The sequence below is a fragment of the Anser anser genome, assembly GCF_964211835.1.
Source record: "Anser anser genome assembly, chromosome: 17".
Classification (NCBI taxonomy): domain Eukaryota; kingdom Metazoa; phylum Chordata; class Aves; order Anseriformes; family Anatidae; genus Anser; species Anser anser.
In genome coordinates this window covers 3,350,718-3,368,607 of record NC_139738.1, presented here as the reverse complement: position 1 = coordinate 3,368,607, position 17,890 = coordinate 3,350,718, and the positions used below count along the sequence as shown (strand labels likewise).

Sequence of the window (17,890 nt, the reverse complement as noted above, 5' to 3'; positions counted from 1 at the left end):
ACCCAAGAGCACTAACAGCAAAAGGCTTTCCTTCAGGAGGGAAAGAATACTCTAAAACCTTAATACCAATGCCATAAGTGCAGAGCTAAATGTGTACAGGGGGTATAGCATAGCCCCAGCTTTCAGGTTCTGCAATATTTAACTCCTTGCTTTAAAAGTCATTTATTACATTTGGTCAGTCTTGAACTCACAGGGCAAAGAGATTAACTTTTACCTTCAATGAAAGGACTGGAATTCAATGCGTTTTAGTTATCTTCCTGTGAACATATTTCTCTAGCTTTGCTTTGAGAAGTCATTGAAGAAATCAGTGACTCTAATGCTGAGCATTGGAAATAAGGGCACGCTTTGCATAACTAAACAGTAATATCCTGTCAGGTGTCCCTGAAACAAAGACAGTGTGTGGAAAAAATGCCAACAGAATATCAACAGCTTCCATCAGAACTAATCTAGGCTCAGTGATCAGCATTTCATAACCAAAATGGGATTTGAATAGTGTAGCCTTGACTTGAATCACAGCTTCCTGCCTTGAATTACTGTCATTTTGATTTTTATTTGCAAATGAAGGTGTAAACAGCAATATTTGTTTAAATATTTAAATATTTCTGGAAAATAGTCTGAACGTAGTGGCACAAATCCTCAGGGTGTTCCAAACAAACAAAAGCAGCACAAACTATTTGATGTAAGATTGAGCCACAGAGAATTCAATTACAAGTCACGCATCTTTCTTCCTGTTACCTTTCCCTCTCCTCCTGCTGTCCCCCTTAAAAATAAAGATAGCATGCAGCCTTGCGTGGTCTGACATAGAAACTCTTGCTCTTTTTGTCCAAATCCTCACCAAAATCCAGCTGGGCCCCAGCATTGCTTTCAGTCCTACCAGAGCAGGGGGAAGACCACTAACTGGTGTCCTGTTGCAAGAGTTTTGTCTTCTGCTTCAGAAAGAAACTGAGCAAATCATTTTGAGCTATTACTGCAAGCAGAAGGATCGATCTCTGTTTCTATCTTGCTCTCCAGAATCTGGGAATTGGTTGTTCTGGAGGGCTGTGCAGCTTTCCACGAGAGTGGGTGCAGAAGTGATTTGCTTTTGGAAGCTCTTCAGCAAGCTCTGGGAGCAGGTCAGTCCTACAAAGAAGCATTTTAAGAACTCCTTTGCACACCACTAGTTTAGGAAGCACCTTGTCTATGGGGCTAAGTTTTGCACACAGGGTCACCGAGCGGAGCCCCAGAGGTGCTGGTGGGATGCTTTAGGCCAGGACCACTGCTGGCTTCCTGCAGCCTGGTGGGTGCTGCGGGAGAGCATGCTGCCTGGCGTTAGGGCAGCACGATAAGCTGCGTGTTAATGAATTACAGAGGCACTCAGGGTGATGCAACCAACCCTGCACAACTCCGCTTTGCTTCAGGAAATCTGGTTTTGGGTAGCCCTCAATAAAGCGATGCTCCCCAGAGCTCTTCATGTGCTCAAACCTCTCAAACTCATTGCATGTTGTTGGGGGACTTCCTATTTAATTTTTTTGCCAGGGATCTACATTTTTTTGTAGGTGATTCACAATATTGTCACCTGATACTTCCTCCTGTGGCTGAGGGCTTGCTGTTAACTGCCCATCCCTCCCACCATTTTAATTGGCCCTGGGCCTTTTCCATCCTGCGAGGACTTAATGCCCCAACAGAGCACAGGAGCAGCAAATGATGGCAGTGTCGAGGCTGCCGGGGCCCCTTTCTGGTGACAGCATCCCCACTGGATATAGTCATCTGTAAAAAGGGAAATAGAGAAAGAACATCAAGCACCATACAAAGGTAAAAGCTAAGCGTACATTCTTGAAGCAGGTAAAAACATTTATTTCCAGTATGAATGCTTAGAAGGACTTCTCTACCAGGCTAGCTCTGCACAGAGAAGTAGATGAGGGCTGGGGTTTTGTTTTGTACATTAAATACTGCCTAACTTTTTTACAGCATTCTTTTTCGTTTCATCATTTGCATCCCTTGGCTTCCATTTGTCATTTGTTTTGCTGCTTCTGTTTCCCCCAAGGTACCTCATCTCTAAGGAATGAAATGTTTTGAGCCAATGCCTGGAGGCCCCGTGTTAATTTGTTTTATGGCCCTTTTCTCCAAGCTCTTCCCTCCTATTTTCTGCAAGCAGAAATTCCTTTTTCATCTAGAGTAGCCATTTGAATCAGCAAGTTGAAAACATCATCATCAATCAAGTTCATGTTCCAGTCTAATTTTCAAGTGTCCAGGTGATTTAGAAACTAGATTTCTATTTGTAGAAGTGATCAAAGCCCATATGCCAAATTTGAAGGCATTTCAGTGTTTACATCCATTTATTTGAAGGAGAGCTCAGTTCCTAAACATGTGCCATAATGATTTTATGCCTTAGGGCAGCCGTCCTCAAAGGTATGTAGCTTTCTAGCATCTACTGAAATCATAGATGCTATAAGAAAAGAATTTAGGTGTTCCAAGGTACATTTTTCAATATTATGGTCTGAATTCAGAGACTGAGTCTTTTTTAATCCCAAGATCTACAGCTAAAAGACAAGCATTAGTGCAGACAGAAAGTCTGCATATCTTTCTCTGCTTTCAGTCTTTCTCCCCTCCTCCTCCCCCAGCTTTCCTTGTTTTGGAAGGATTCAGATCTTGGGGTACATGGGGAAATGCTGTCTCCTATGCTCTAACTTCAGGCATTAACTTGAATGGGCTTGTCTTTCCTGCTTGAAGCATGTGGACTCAGACAATCCAAGTCAACATCTGACCTCAAATCCTTCCAGAAATATATATATAAAATTGTCTTCAGCCATTCCTAGCGAACAAGGACAGCTCTATAGGTCTGATGCTGTGAGCCTCTTGGAACAGTTTCCTGCACAGCTTCCTTATGGCTTGTTGAGAGATGTTTTCTGCCTTCCAGATACAGATTTAATTAAGGGACAAGTTCATCTTGGTACAAATGGCTCAGCTGAATGATTTTCTTACAGTACACAGCACCGATTTTGGCTATAGTGCAACATGGGAACAAATCAAAGTCAATTGCTGTTGCAACACACTGATTTCTTATGCTGAAGCAAACATCTCTTCCCCTCGCTAGTGGGAGCGTAATGAAGGTCCAAATGAGGCTAGCATATTCAAAGTAATTCAAGGCCACTGGAGAAGCAGCTGTTCCAAAATTACAGTAAGTTAAATGATGTGGATTCCAATGACTTCACACCATCTGACCTCGGACCGCTGTGATAAGGAAAGCCTTAAATAATACTAAAACAGGCTTACGTACTTGGTGATGGCAGCTGCACTGAAGGCAGGAGAGGGAGCTCTGTTGGAACACCATTTTATATGTTATGTGCTGATGTCTTTCTGCAGCTTTTATCTGATAAGTGTAGTAGGATATTTAGTCATGTGCTTGCTTCCTCTTCTCCACAAATGTTAGTGCCAGGTGGGAGTCCAGCTGCAGGAGAATGGCAGCTACGTGCCAATCTTCGTCTCCTTTAACAGAAGCCGTCTCTTATACTCAAAGACAAACAACTTTCTCATCTCGTATTATATTCCTTCTGCCCGTCCTTCCAGAAGACTCAGATCAGCTCTGCCATGGGGCAGATGAAAGTCCCAGCCTACATTTGTTTTTAGCAAACTTAGCTGTTAACAAACTGTTTACTGTGCTGCTTCTCCAGAGCAAAAGAAACAGCATCACCTATAGGCAGACATCAGCTGAATAGGCTTAGGGCCGCCATAGGGAATATGCCAAGCTGCTGACCTGGCTGTCTTGGCTATAGTCACATCAAGTTTGAATATCTGATCCATTAAAAAAAGATAGTGAATTCAACCGCAGTGAGCTGTAATCAGTCATGCCTCAAATGATTAATAGAATAAAGTACTCTCCTGCAGCTCTGAACTGCAGATTAGCTCATCTGTCACTCGAAGCTTCATTTTGTTTTTGTCAATAAGCTTTGGGTTAGAAGGAGGGGGTTTTGAACCTAGCAAAACCCTTCTATCTGGTATAAATAAGTCTTTAGCCCTTCCGGAAGAATGCAAATAAAGTGAAGAATAAATTGTTTTAAGAACTAATTTTCATTTTTCTTAAGCACTTAAAAAAAAAAAAGTGGTGTAACATTATTGGGATAACAGATTTCTTTAAAGAAGCATACGCCAGCTTTTTCAATGGATATACAATTTTAAGAATAAGGAACGTGAGAATATATCTTGTCTTCTAAAAAAAATACACTGAAACTGTGTTATGGGGATCATTTTCCTCTTAGTGAAAACTATTAGCAATTCTTTAAAAAGAAAGAACAGAATGAGTTATGTTTTATTGATCCTTCTTCCTTTTGTTTCTTCTAAGATGACAAAGAATCAGGTGAGGCGGTGAAAGAGAAAATTATGTATTCCGTGCTGTTTTAATAATCTTGCAGCACAACCCTTAAGGAAAGGATTGCTTTACAAATAAAACATAATAATCCCAGTGCATTACAAATGAAACAGCCAGAGAAAGATGCGGTCCCCTTGGCGACCCCATTTACAGCTTCTGTTACAGTGGGAATTCTGCATGCTGCACAACGTTGAATTGCATTTGGTTTTTTTCGTGGCATGTTGCTGTAAGCAGCAAAAGAATTGTGGGGTAGTAAGTGGCATGATGAGTGATAGCTCTTGGCAAATTCATTCAACAGCAGCATTATTTCTCATTTATACGTTGCCATCAGCTAACACAGCAAAATACAGCAAGCAAAACGCCCCTTACAAATGATAGATTCTTTTCTTGAAAGGGTCAAGTCCACTGCTGCACTAAGCTCTTGCAAGCAGTTGGGGAAAATGATCGGAAGGCCATGGGTTCGGTGATGAAAAGGACAGAAGGACCTTGAGAGGCCACCTAGCCCCTTATCCTGGATGGGATGAACTCAAATCACCACCCCAGCAGCCTGTTGAAGCCATTGACGCCTTTCACTGTCAGGCATTTTGCAAGATCCTTTATGACCAGTGGAGTCGAGGCGTTTCCAGGGCAGGTGAGGTGTGAGGAATGCACAAAGGAATACTTGTACATCATCTGCAAGGCTGCTCCAGGTGTCCTGGAGGCCACTGGTCCTGAGGAATTCCAGGGAAAAGAAAAAGAAAATCTTTAGGCCAACACCTGGGGTTTTGTTCATGTTGGCACTGGATCTTCCTGGAGGATTTTTCCTATATCTTACTACCGTTTTTTAAGATGCACAATGATTAATTTTGAGAAAGCCAGTTTAAAAGTTCCTTGGCTTTGTCAAACAGCTTGTCAAAGCTAGCAAAAGTTTAATAACACACTAGTCACATTTTCCATTTGATAGTTGGTAATTAACAATTATCAAGGCCAAGACATCTCAGATTAAGCAATGAAGAGGCCATAGAGAGAGATCTAGTTTCAGTCATTAACGCTCTAACTAATTTACTCACAAGTGAGAGAGCACTATTCCAAGTAATCCTAATCTGATACACAGACAGGAGGAGTGTTTGTAAGCACCATTCACATCAGTGTTAAGCAAATCAATGAATAAAACCGCTGTCATCCAGGGCTTAAATACTGCAAGCAAGAGAAGACACATATCCCAGACTTCTGAGGTTTTGAGCTTGAAGAAACTTGACGTAGTGGTGGAAGAACATCACCTATGGAATTTTTTCTTCCCTTAAATCTTTCTGTGCCCTCAAAATGTGGCAATTTTCATTCTAGACTGCTCTTTATCTCCGAGTTCAATTAAGATACTTCCTCAGAGATCCCTGCGCTGCAGACAGCAGGGTATAACTACGTATATCAGCAGAAAAACCAGAATCTTTCCTTTGGGTTTAGCCTACTTATGCAAACACGCATCTGCTGAGGTTTTACGCAGAAGCGTTCCTCAGTGGGCGGTTGCCTGTTTCCACCAATGCAGACAATTTTGGGCTACGCTAAATCTGAAAGTTGTCCATCAGCACCCGTGCCAGGGAAAGCTTATCTCCAAACTTGTGGGCTGGAGGTGACTTTACATCAATTCTGCAGTAAATCCCAAATGCTTGATTAGCAGGTGCTTCAGGGGTGGGGCTTTATTTAGGTGTCAAGTAGCATAAGAGCATCTGGTTCTGTAATCTGGAGATCCTTGAATAGTGGTTGGCTATATATTTATATGTATATACACACGTATATATAGGAAAATAAACTAATAAGAAATCTTGTCCACAACCCCTAGTTATGTTTGAGTTTTATGGCTGAGTTTCATTGGATCTACTTACTGTGCTGATGTATTCGTATCAGTTCTTAAGATATGAAGACACATGTTCACGTTTAGCCTGCAAATGCCAGGGCCCAGAGCATTAAGGCTAAGTGCCCCATGTTTGTAATGCTTGGTCTGCTTTGACATTGGCCTTGTGCCAGAGCAGGTGTGAAGTACGGTGACCTAAGTACGGTGACCTAAGACAAAGAGACGTTCATAGTAATCTCCAGCATTGTTTGGAGGAACTTTTCGTCACCTGCTGTGTCCAAATTGCGATGGCTGAGATCGTTATCCTTAATCGGTGCTGCACTTTTCCACGTCTGCACAGCATGGGATGGAAGAGAGGGAGGCAGGTGGGTAATGCTAGTAGGAGGCGTTCTGTGTAAGCCAGGCTGCCAAAAAAAAAAGGTAAGCAGATGCTTGCATGATCCTGAAAATGTAGGAGAAAAATTGTAGCGTGGGAAGTCACGGGGAAATTGGAAACTAAGTTAGTTTCTTACACCAATGTCCCATCAGGTCTACAAGGGCTGTGCCAGTGCGTCCAGGTTTAAAACTGGAAGTAGTTATGCTGGAAATCATAAAATATGTGGGGAAAACTGACTGATTTTGTCCACCTGGGTGGAAAAAGTTGGTTTTGCTTATAGCCTTCGTTCTTTTTATTGCAACACTTTTCATCGTAATGCTCCCTCTACTCTCTGAATGCAAGTAGCTGTCTCTTGGTGCTCAGCTTTAAAATCTCCGCCTTCGATTCGCTCAGTAGCTCCTGCCGTTAACAAACAGTTTTCGGCTAGCAGTAGGACAGGAGGAGGAACAGCACAGGCACGGAGCTAAGCGAGGCCACGCCAAGTTTCTCTAGGTACGGCCGCGTTTGGCAGTGCCTCACCCAGGGAGCTTCCTGGCCGCCAACACCCTTCCTGCTCGCTGTAGGGGTGACTCAGAGCACCCAGCGGCGCGCCTGGGAACGGTGCTCCCGTGCCCTTTCCATAGGGGTACCTCGGAGGGTGCCAAGAGGGAAAAAAGGCATGTTCTAACTGGCTGCTTCCCCGTGCGTGAGGCAGCTTTTATATAGAGGTTGCTTTGTTCGGCGTTGGAAAGGAAAGCAGGAAATTCAGAGTTAAGGACTGCGCTTGAACTATAGCTCCTAAATATCTGCTGGATGGCACCAAAACATTACCATTCCCGCTAGGTCCAGTGAAAATCTCTCCCATTTGCACAGCGTAGGTTGTCTTGTGTGGTTAGGTAGGCGATCCTAACTGGTCAAAGGAAGGAATGGGAAGTTTTTTTCCCCTCTCACTTCCCTTGGGTTCACACCGAACAGGCTCAGTGGCGCAGGGTCTGTCTGGACTTGCAGAGGGCAAACCTCACCTCAACCACTTCAAGTCTGTCCGTCTGACAGATACGGTGTAATTTAAGGGCAGGAGCACCTGACCTTTCGTCCAGAGGAGTCATTTCCTGCAGGAAAAATAGCAGTTTTAAGGCAAGCCTTTTTCATCCCAAGTAAACCTGAATGATGTTGTAAGGACGTAACGGTTGAGCACCATGGATGTCACCAAATTAAAGAAGAAACACAGGAAATGAACAGAATAGAAAATTATCTAGAAATACATCAGTGTTGGATTTTTTTTTTCTTTTTTTTTTCAGAACTGGACTGAAATGTCCCTTGGTCTACTGGCCCCAAATTCTTGGCTTCAGGAAATCAAATGAAGTATTTTTAGAAATCACTGGCCTTAACCATGGTGTTTTAAACCACAAAATCTGGACACAAACCTTCTTCCCTTCGGTTAACTGCCAATGGCTTTTCTCCCTTACATTTTTTTCCTGTTCGGTCATCTGTCAGATGTTTCAGGATTTAATTTCCTCGCACCTTTAGAAGACTAGAAGACTCACAATGTTTGCTGTGAGCATGTTTGCTGTGGCATTTGCTCATGCTACCTGCTTTACCAACTTGGCAACTAATGAAAATGTAGATTAAAAACTGAATATGTATCTTCACCTGGCCTGTGAACTGATTGATCCTATTCTACGTGCCTGAATTTATTTATTTATTTTTTCCTGGCTAGGGAATGTCTAGAGTTTCAGTACCATTGCAGTACTAATAATAATGTGTTTTGGATACCATTGCTATCCCTGGTTTTGTGCCTGCTCTGATCTAATTAAGACAGAAGGGAAAATGCACTCAATGGATGCACTTGTATTCTGGGAAATATGATAATGTTTATAAGAAATGACAAAAACTATTAACCTTAAATACTCCGCTTTTGTGAACACACCTTTCATTACGTGTAGAAATAAGAAGTTGCCCTGAACAGTGAGACTACTGGCATAGTTTATTTAATTGATACTTGCATGGGCTGAACTCTAAGTACAGAGTAAAAGCCTACAGGCTATGAAACACCAGCTTCAACCAGAGGCTGATGTTTGCACATGTTCATGCACTGGCAGTGGTTTGGGTATAATGTGTGAATGAAATGGCAGGAAACAAAGACAGTCTTGAATCGAGTCCTCTTGCAAGCAAGGGCAGGACTGACCATGAAGGGTTTGGGAGCAGTTTTGGTGAGTGGTTCACAAGAAAGACAACATTCATGAAATTAATCCCTTCCCCTTTTTTTTCCCTCCAGGAAATAGTAATCTAAACACTTGCGTTTAGAGGGTTTTGCATCTCTGTGTTCTGGCTTGCTCCCTGTGGAGTATCTACGGGATCACTAGAAAATGGGGAGTTTCCAAGCAGCGCTTGCTATCTCTCTGTTTGCTATCAGCTGACTTTGGTTGCTCTTACTATAAAAGATTTTCCCCCAAAAAAAACTTCTCAGGATGGAAATGCCCTGTCCGCTGCTGTACTTACTGGTATAGGGATACTAAAGACAAGTTAAGGCAACGAGTCTAGCTGCTTCTGAAAGCTTGATGGGGTTCTGTAGCTACACCAGGTAGCAAAGCTGGTCCCATACAGTTGTGTGCCTGCTGCAGCTTGTTGTCAGGAAAATAAGAGGCTGCATCGATAACCCTGGCTTCTCAAGTGGTTCTCGTAAGAAAAGCTCAGCTCTGAGCAAGCAGCAGCATAAGGAAGGTTGTTTGTACCTCAATCAATGAGACTCAAAATGAGGAGGAAGCGGTAATTATTTGACAGGTGGAAAAAAAGATGCGTTGTGACTGATTGCTTCGGTTCTGCTGTTTTATTGACCTGTGCAGCTAATGTCCAGAACATCCTGTTTCAGCACGCTGGCATCATTTGGGGTTATACCACTCCCTACTTTTTGCCTATATTTTTTGTTGTTGTTGTTTTTACACGAGAGTGCTGATGACTTAAGAAACACTTTATTTACCTCTTTTATTGGCAGAAGCTGCTGTGATATATGTTTGCGTGGGGCAGGCTGTGAAAGTAATGGTCGCCCCATCTGCTTGCTTTAAAAGAAAAAAAAAAAAGATTAAACCCCATCTGACAGCTGATGTAAGGCTCAGCCCTTCTCCCCTCCTCCTCTCCCTCCCCAGTAATCACGTTATTCACTGGGATGGAAAAAAGAGTCGGTGTTAATTTCCTCCATTCCCACACCTTGCAACCCAGCACAAGTCGCTGCCATTTCTTGTCCTTCAGAGACCAATTATTGCAGGTGAAGTCAGGCACAGGAGCAGTGTTGCTAGGAGTGGGAAATGGGGACTGGGGCTTTACACAACTTTTTGAGCCCAGCAAGATGCAGAAATCTGGATGGGTCATGGGAAGGGAAGCCTTGTAGAATGGATATCTGGGGGCAATTTGAAAATGACCTGTATGGTGGCCACTGGGAAACATCCTGAGTCAGGTCTCATGTCTGTGATTCCCATGCTGAGTCAGGTTTCATGTATATGATGTCCTGTAGATGTAAATTTGGAAGGGCTGTGAGGGGTGATGTCTGGATGGGGTGCTCCGTGTTCTATAATATGGCTTTGAGGAAGGATGCTGCGAAGGATTTGTGCAGCACCAAGGTCCTCTGTGCTTTATTCCTGGGGGCGTTCAGTATTCTTTCATGTCCGTAATGTGAAACCTGTCCGAATCCTACCCGTCATTGGAGTTAGACATAATAAAAGGTGTGCTTAAATACATGCATCAACCTCAGTATGTTTAGACTTCAGCTGGCACAAGAAGACGTGCTTAAGGAGTGATGGAGTGGCTTGTATTCTCCTTCTCATGCCTCTGTCCCTTCTGTTCCCTCCGACGTAGAGAGAAAAATGAGCTATGTACAGTTTAAAAATGTCCAAAAAAAGCAAAAACAGCTACCATGGAGAAAGAGATACAGGATGTCACTGTATCTTTCCTGCTTCTTTATTTGTCTGGTTTTGTCTCTCTTCTCTCAGCTTCGATTGTGTGGGCACAGCTCCCACCGTCTGTAAACACATTTTGGATTTTGCTCGTGTGTCTGTATCACAACTTCTTCCTTGAGAAACAGCCCCCTTTGCAGCTTTGTTCCTGTAATTACAGTGCAGCACAGGATAGACTGGGAGAGAAGAGCCGTAATTAGGATTTTTTCAAAAAAACATTTCCTGTGCTGACTACTGATCTCCTGCCAGTCCTGCACTGCTGTCTCTTGAATAATACCTGCCTCCTTTCTGAATGTAATGCCGCTGATGAGGCCAGCTGTCACAAAGGCACAGTTTGCCTCCTTTTTGCTTTGTGGAAAGCTTCTTTTTTTTTCTTTTTTCCCCTGCCCCTTCCCCCGATGGTGTTGTCAAATGAAGCTCCCTGTAAAATGACAGTGCTCTGTGCTGCTGCAGCATTTTTCATCTCAAGCTTTCATGTTCCCTGCCAACAATCACATGAACTAGCTAGATTTTAATTTTTATTCATTTTATGGGTGGGCAGACTCATTTTTCTTAGATTTAAATTAGGGCTACGGATAATTTTGTCACTTTCATTTTTTTTTTCTTTAGCTACAGATTTGGAGACTTTCGATGCATTTCTTTTTCTAAATAGCTACCACTTGGAGGAGGTTGGTGTAGAGAAATGTGATGTTTAGACCTTTTTGGAGTGTCCCAGTGCTAAAGAATTGTGGCAGCGCTACCTACCAGGAGATACTCCTTCCTGAAGGGATTTTCCGTGTTGGCAGACAGACAATCATTCTAGTTCCTGCAGCAATTTCCACGACAGTACAGAAGGCTTCCAGTGGAGTCTAGAACCAAGGCTACTATGTAGGTCTAAAGACAGCTCCTCTTCCAAATAGCCATGTTTCAGAGTCCTAGAATGACAAGTCCAAGTCACAAGAAAAGTAGGTCAGGTTTTCCTTAAGTGCAATGTCTTTGGGGCAAGCTGGCGTTTTGAGGTTTATAGAACTGAGATACCATTTCCCTTACAATAATAAATTGTTTTAATGGGAAAGAAAAATCAGCACCGGTCTCCTATTGTGCAGCTTTTGCTAAGCGCATCTCTGGTACTGAACATGCAATTTGTAAAATTAACTAGACCTCCAGCTTGTTGGAGCTTCATTTTAGATGCTTATTGCTCTTATTAACCTAACATAAAAAATAATCCTTGTTATTTACTTTAATAGACGCTTTGGCTCTAGCCATGCATAGACCACCCGGACAGATGGTTCTTATTTCTTCATGATTCCTTGTACCTACCGAGTGTTTGATTTTTCCCTGACCAGATATTTTTTTTTTTTTTTCCAGGAAGATACAGCCAAGATACTGGAGTTGCCCATGGCTTTCCAGGAAGACCAGAAGGACTTGAGCTCTCCATCCAGATGGATTCCCGAGCTATCAGGAGGAGAGGTGCGCGGGGAGCAGCCGGGAGCGCAGCGTGCCCAGCTCCATGTGCCTCCCACCAGCAGCTCTCGCCTGCCCGGGCACGCATGGAGCACGCCGTGCTGCCTGATGGCATACGAAACCACCAGGTGTGTGCTCAGGACAACGTCTCCTGGTATCCCGGGTGCATTTTGGCTATGCCAGAAGCCCTACTTAGGGGATTACTGCCTTGTCTGGACAGTAAATATGGTCTTCAGCATGGCAGCGTGCGTTTCTCAAAGGTCTGCAGAGATGTAGCTGCAGCCTCCTCTTTGCTAATAATTTTCCCAGGTCTTATCAAGTTCTCGATGACCAGAGAAATGATGGGATATTAAGTCTCAGTGGGTAGAGACCCTACAGTTAGGTACAAGCACATATTCCCCACTTGGAGCAGGAAAGAGAACCATCACTTCTGAAGCACAGAATTTGATTAAACACAAAGAAACCTTTTTTTCTAACCAACTTCACCATTAAACACTCAAGTAAGACCCTGTAGAAGGGTCACTGTGCATCAAGGTCCTATTGCTGAGTCACTGGTGATGACCTGCAGTATTTTTTCCTTTATAATTTCCCAGGATCTACCAGGTTAGGCTAGTTAGTTTGTGTTTTTATTGTCCTATTATTTGGCATTCAAATGCGTGCAGTCAGCGAAGCGCTGGTTGGTTTCCTCATTTGAATTATCCATGCAAAGTTGATCTCTGGTTTTTCAAATGCCAGTTTGCTCAGATGTTGGCTGCTAAGTTTCCAGAAGTTCGCATGGATCTGCAGTGCTGGGGAAGCTGTACCATGTGCTTTTTTCTTAGGCATCCTCCCCTCTTCACGCGGGGAGACAAAGCAGGAGGAGCTGCTCACCAAGTATAAATGTCTGTAGAGCAAGAACTGCTATTAGCGTGTCAGTTTTTGAAGTCTTGCTTTAATCAGTGTGCTTTTGTAAGGGCCTCAGAAACTGCTCATAGTCTTGGCATCTTCTGTTTTCCCTGCATAGCATGTTTGTATCTACAATTGTGGTTTTCTTTCTAGTCCTTTTTTTTTTTTTTTAACCATCCCTCTGAGGACAACCCTTGGTACTTCTTGCCCTGATGATGCACTCATCACCTTAAAGCTGTGTAAAACAGATCTAAAAGGCACCGTATCAGGTCGTGTGTTTGTCCTGTCGTGTCACTGCCTTGCTAACACTGCTCGAAGTCAGCAGGCAGGTTGGTGTCAAGGATAAATTCTTAACATAATTGACCACGCATTCAATTTTTTTGGCGTTACTCCACATTTTAGGGTGGGCATTTGATCAGATCGGCTATTGTAGTTTGGATTATGTATTTTACTCTCCCTAATACTACTTTACATGCATCTAAGTCTGATCAGATTACGCTGATGTAAATTGCTTGAGTTGGGTGAATTTACTTCAGTTCTGCATGACAAATCAGAATGAGAATGGTATCCTCACTATTTTTAAAATATCTGGGATAGGAAGAAATAACTGGCAGCCCTTCCATGTGTCTCCTTAAACTTTCTCTTTGCTGCCATCTCTTCGCCCTAAGACCTAACAAAGCACCACGTTCACGTCGTCTTTCAGCCCCTTTTTCTCTCAGGTATGTGACTGTTCTGTCTGCTGTTTGTGAAATGGTTTGAGCTCGTCTAGGGAAGCCAAAGTATTTTTATTACAAATGTAGATGTCTGAATTCCAGCAAGGGCCTCAGCACTTTCCAGTACACTTGCAAAAAAAGGGATGGGATGGCAGGAAGGAAGCTCCATCACGGCCACCTTCCTTTTGTATCTGCTCACATCACCCTATAGTCACTCAGGCCCCGGCACCAACCTTTCCAACAGCTCCCATGTGTTGCTGCAAACGATGTGAGTGCTTGCAGGCACCGTGGCGTGCTTGGATACCTGTTCCCTGTCCTGTCCCATCCCTGGGGGATGCATCCAGTGAACAGTGTTCCTCTCTTGCAGTATTCCAAAATCAGCCGGACTTACCTAAGCCCACTGTATCTGCTGAAACAGGTGCGGTTGCCAGCAATGTGGACAGCGGCAGGTAAACAGGTGCAAGTATCACAGATTATAGGAAAGCTGCTTTAAATTTAATAGCCGAACAGTTGGTTAGGGTTGAAACAATCCCAACGGAAATAATCCTCCTACATGTAAACCAAGTCTACAAAGGAAAGCGTGATGTCGCTGCCGGCGGCCCCGGCAAGGCAGGGCGATGCTGAGGGTTTCTGGCCGAGCACTGGTTTGCCATGGAGGCTGCACGTCTGCAGCCATGGCTGGGTCAGCCCCCCTGAGCCCTGCTGGTGGGAGACCTCTGCCCGTGCCAGCAGCAAAGCCGAGACGCCGAGAACTTTTATTCCCCGGAGCTCCTGAGAACCCAAGACGCTTTGCATTTCATAAGAGCAAGGGTGTTAATTGCCGGATGCGTGCACGTGTCGCTCCTATCAGCAAGGGTCAGCCGCCCGTACCGTGGGCTTGTGCACCTACAGGCATCCGATGCTTTGCTGTCACCCCCTGAAAATAAAAAAAAAAAATAAAAGCAGAGCTCAAAGCTTTGCTAGCTGTGGTTGGGGTGCCCCAGTTTGTTGGCATGAGGTAATGCTGACACCTTGTCATTTGCATGCATGTTGTACTTTATGAGGTGGTAATGAGGCTCTGTACAGGCCTGGTGGCTCCTCTGCAGTTGTGTGCTTACCGCCACCCACATCCTTGCTGCTTGTGATTTGAATGAGTAATCCCTGACGTTTGTTTCCAAGCAGGTGGCTCCGGCACACCCTGACTCCTGCATTCAAATACAAGAGAGAGGTGCAGGAAGGGGTGCCGTGACCTCATTTCATGGAGCAGGATGGGACCATCGCTCCACCAGGTAAAGGCACAAGTGGCACCACATGAGCGTGTCTCTGGTTGCTGTAGACGGAAGGGATGCATTCAACTGAAAAGATGGATTGCTGTGGGGAGATTAGGTGCTCCCTGAACTTCATTTTCATATTAAAGACAGGTTCAGACTGAAATTCACATCAGATTCTTGACAAACTGTTGGAAGTTTAGTCACCTGCCCCAAAACAGCTTGATGTTCCCAAATATTCACGCCGTAAAACCTATTCCTTTGTCACACGAATGTAAAAGCTATGCGGCAACTTCAGGCTGGAGTTGTGTGCGACCTTCGGAACAATTCGGGCCCAAACTCTGCTGGGTCTCCTGAGCCCACAAGCAGGTGACTGCGTGCTGCGAAGCTGAGCCGAGCTGCCCTGAGCAGGAGCAGGGCTGTGGGGTGCTCTCGGGTCTAACAGACGCGCGTTCCTCCGAGCAAAATGCTGCTCAGAGTACGGCGACCCATGGCTGACCCTTCCAGACATTGTCTCTGTGCTGCATATTCATAGACTAATGTTGTTTAGAGATTGGCAAAGCTCATTAAGTAACCTAATTTTTACAGATGCTTTTGGGCTGCTGCGGGTGGTACTAGTCGGTTGTTTTTTTATGAATCGCTGCGTTACATCCTCCCGTCTCTGCCATGAAGCCTCCGTTTCAAAGGCCAGGCTCTCTGCACTGCTCCGGGGGTTCCCTTTCTGCCTGGGAGAGGTGGCGACTCGGCAGCTTTTTGTCTGCTCTTTCAGCTGAGAAAATGAACGTGGACCTGCCACGGACACGCGCTGGATTTTTCGTGGGGGGACGCTGTACCTGAGCCACAAGGCAGGTGAGTGCTGCAGCTCCTGGCCCAGCCCGAAGATGAGGAGGGACGCTGGTGCTAGGAAAACTCTGTCCTGGCTCAACAAAAGTCTGGAGGCTCGAATTAGGCCTGTTTTTACAGACTGGAGGGCTCAGCCAAAGCTAACTTAGGCAGAGAGCCTTTCCGCCCGCAGCATACAACCCCCAGCTCAGCACGGAGGCACCTGTCTTCGCCCAAGGCTGGTAATCAAATAATCGATGTGCATATTCAGCCCAACCCAGAGCAATAATTTGCACAAAATAAAACAGTAGCATTGCATGTCCAATAAGGTAAAGCAGGTTGTTTGTTTCTTTTTTTTCCAAATTCTGAAGCGCTTCTTAGCAGTCAGTGCTAAATGCAGCTGATCTTTGCTGCTCAAAACAAGAGGTTAATCAGGGTGTTAGATCTGTTTTTGCTACACGGCGGTCTGTTGCTTTAAACAACAGGCCGTTGTATCAGACTCGTGTGAAAAAAAAAATACCAGGAAACAAGATTTTTAAAGCTGCTCATGAAGGCAGTATGTTTGCTCAGCACCGCATGGATTTGTATGTCAGAGGCGATGGTTGCATGCAGTAAGCCAGAAATCAGAGCAGTTTTCATTTCTTTTGCCTCATCATTTTATCATCGGTAAAACTTCAGAGCTTTGAAATCATTTTAGTTGCTTCTTTTTTGCAAGCACAGAAAGGAGGTGTGTGTCTGCCAGGTAATGCGACTGGTTTCTGCCTCTTCTAGCTGCGGCACTGGAAAATAAACGGCCAGCCGGGCAGGCACGGCCAGCAGTGTTTGCCGGCGTGTGCTTTCCATGGTGCACGGCCACCCCGTGCAAAAGCAGCGCAGCCAAAGTCTGTGCCATTCTGGCAACACAGAGCAGCAGCTTTGAGATAATCCTTAAGGACCTGATCCGTCAATTTTTACTCCCAGTTTGCTTCTAAATATTTACAAGAAGAAAATACATCAGGAAGTGCTTATTTCCAATTTCAGTTGCCTCTGTTGTGGGTGTGAACCAAGGCTTAACTGTATCCAGGACATTTGCTTATCCAGGACTATCTGAATTGGGAAAAGAGCTCAGAATCAAGCTTGATAGATCTTCAAGTACCTGTCTCAGTTGTTCCAACAGTATGCTTATAGCTCAGTAGAGCTTTTGATGCTGAGATACGGCTCGTCTGAGTATTTGTCCTACCCCAGTTTCCAAACCAATAGGCTATATCAACATCAGCAAAAAATGAATGGAAGGAGTAGAAAAGCTCAAGTTGCTCATATATGCGTGTGTGTATAATTATGGTCATATATCAATACCAGAATGGGCGGGTGACCTCCTCTGTGCACCCTGCTGCTTTTGTTACGATAGAGCTGAACTTACACGGGAATGATGGATGTGAGGTGGGCAATGTCTTATGGATAACCTTGGAAGGAGAAAAGCACCACATGCTAAGGAAATATGAATAACTGTAGACAAAATGAGTTATTTCTGTGAGCGGATTGAACAAAGGTGGGCCTGTCAGTGGAGCAGAATGTGGTAGACTATATTCTCTGTCCTAGGGAAAGGAGGTGAGCAAGGCTGAAGTCAAGTCTCGGCATGGATATGCTGCATCAGTCCAAATGGTGTCTCTTCCTCTAAGAAGGCACAGGCTTTGAAAGTTTAATGGTGCAATATCTAGGAAAACAACGCAATCCCAGAGGCAGAAGTGGTCAGCTGCCAGGGTACTGCGCTTACAGATCTACCTTGCTCCAAACCGAGGGGAGAGAGCTGCTGTGTGTGGTGCTAGGAATTCTAGGAAGGCTCAACGAGGCTTTTAACTCTGTGGGAAAGATTAAAAAAAAAAAAAAAAGGGCTATGAAGGATTAAGCAATGCCATGGCTGCGTACCAAAGTTAAGTTTACTGGGACGAAAGCGGCCAGCCCAAGTTGTACCGAAGTTGGCTAACCCAGCTGGCCTAAAGGTGCTTTCCTGAAGCTGATGGCAAAATTCCTGCTGTCCTCAATGCGAGCAGGGTTTGAATGTAATAGTATAGCCAACGTGGTCTGAAGTAAGCAAGCTTTCAGATGGGTGGATTTTTTTCCTCTGATCTAAACAGTGTATTGCTTTTTAGGGTCTTTTATGGTATGTTCTGGGTCTTGTAAGTTGTTTCTGAGTTGTAAGATTCTGTTCCCTCTGCTTGCTGTGTGCCTGCTTTTGCTATAATCTGGAGCTTGCATGCTCTAGGGAGTGAAAATTATGCCCATTGTTCTAGTTTTTGTGGGTATTTGTGCTGCAATTCACTGACTT

The 17,890-nt window shown here is 44.4% G+C and overlaps 1 long non-coding RNA gene across 9 annotated transcripts in view; it reads left to right on the top strand.

Moving 5' to 3' along the window:
• LOC310883170 overlaps window positions 1-17,890 on the top strand; it is a 59,779-nt gene that overhangs the window by 18,911 nt on the left and 22,978 nt on the right. For 5 of the 9 annotated variants that reach the window (XR_014573343.1, XR_014573344.1, XR_014573345.1 and 2 more), the window contains exons 2-4: window positions 11,823-12,046; window positions 14,678-14,784; window positions 15,352-15,612. This is a non-coding gene — a long non-coding RNA (uncharacterized lncRNA). Of the gene's footprint in view, window positions 1-1,011; window positions 1,113-1,535; window positions 1,792-11,822; window positions 12,047-14,677; window positions 14,785-15,351; window positions 15,613-17,890 lie in introns of all 9 variants that reach the window. The other 4 variants (XR_014573346.1, XR_014573348.1, XR_014573347.1 and 1 more) reach the window with 3 other exon arrangements.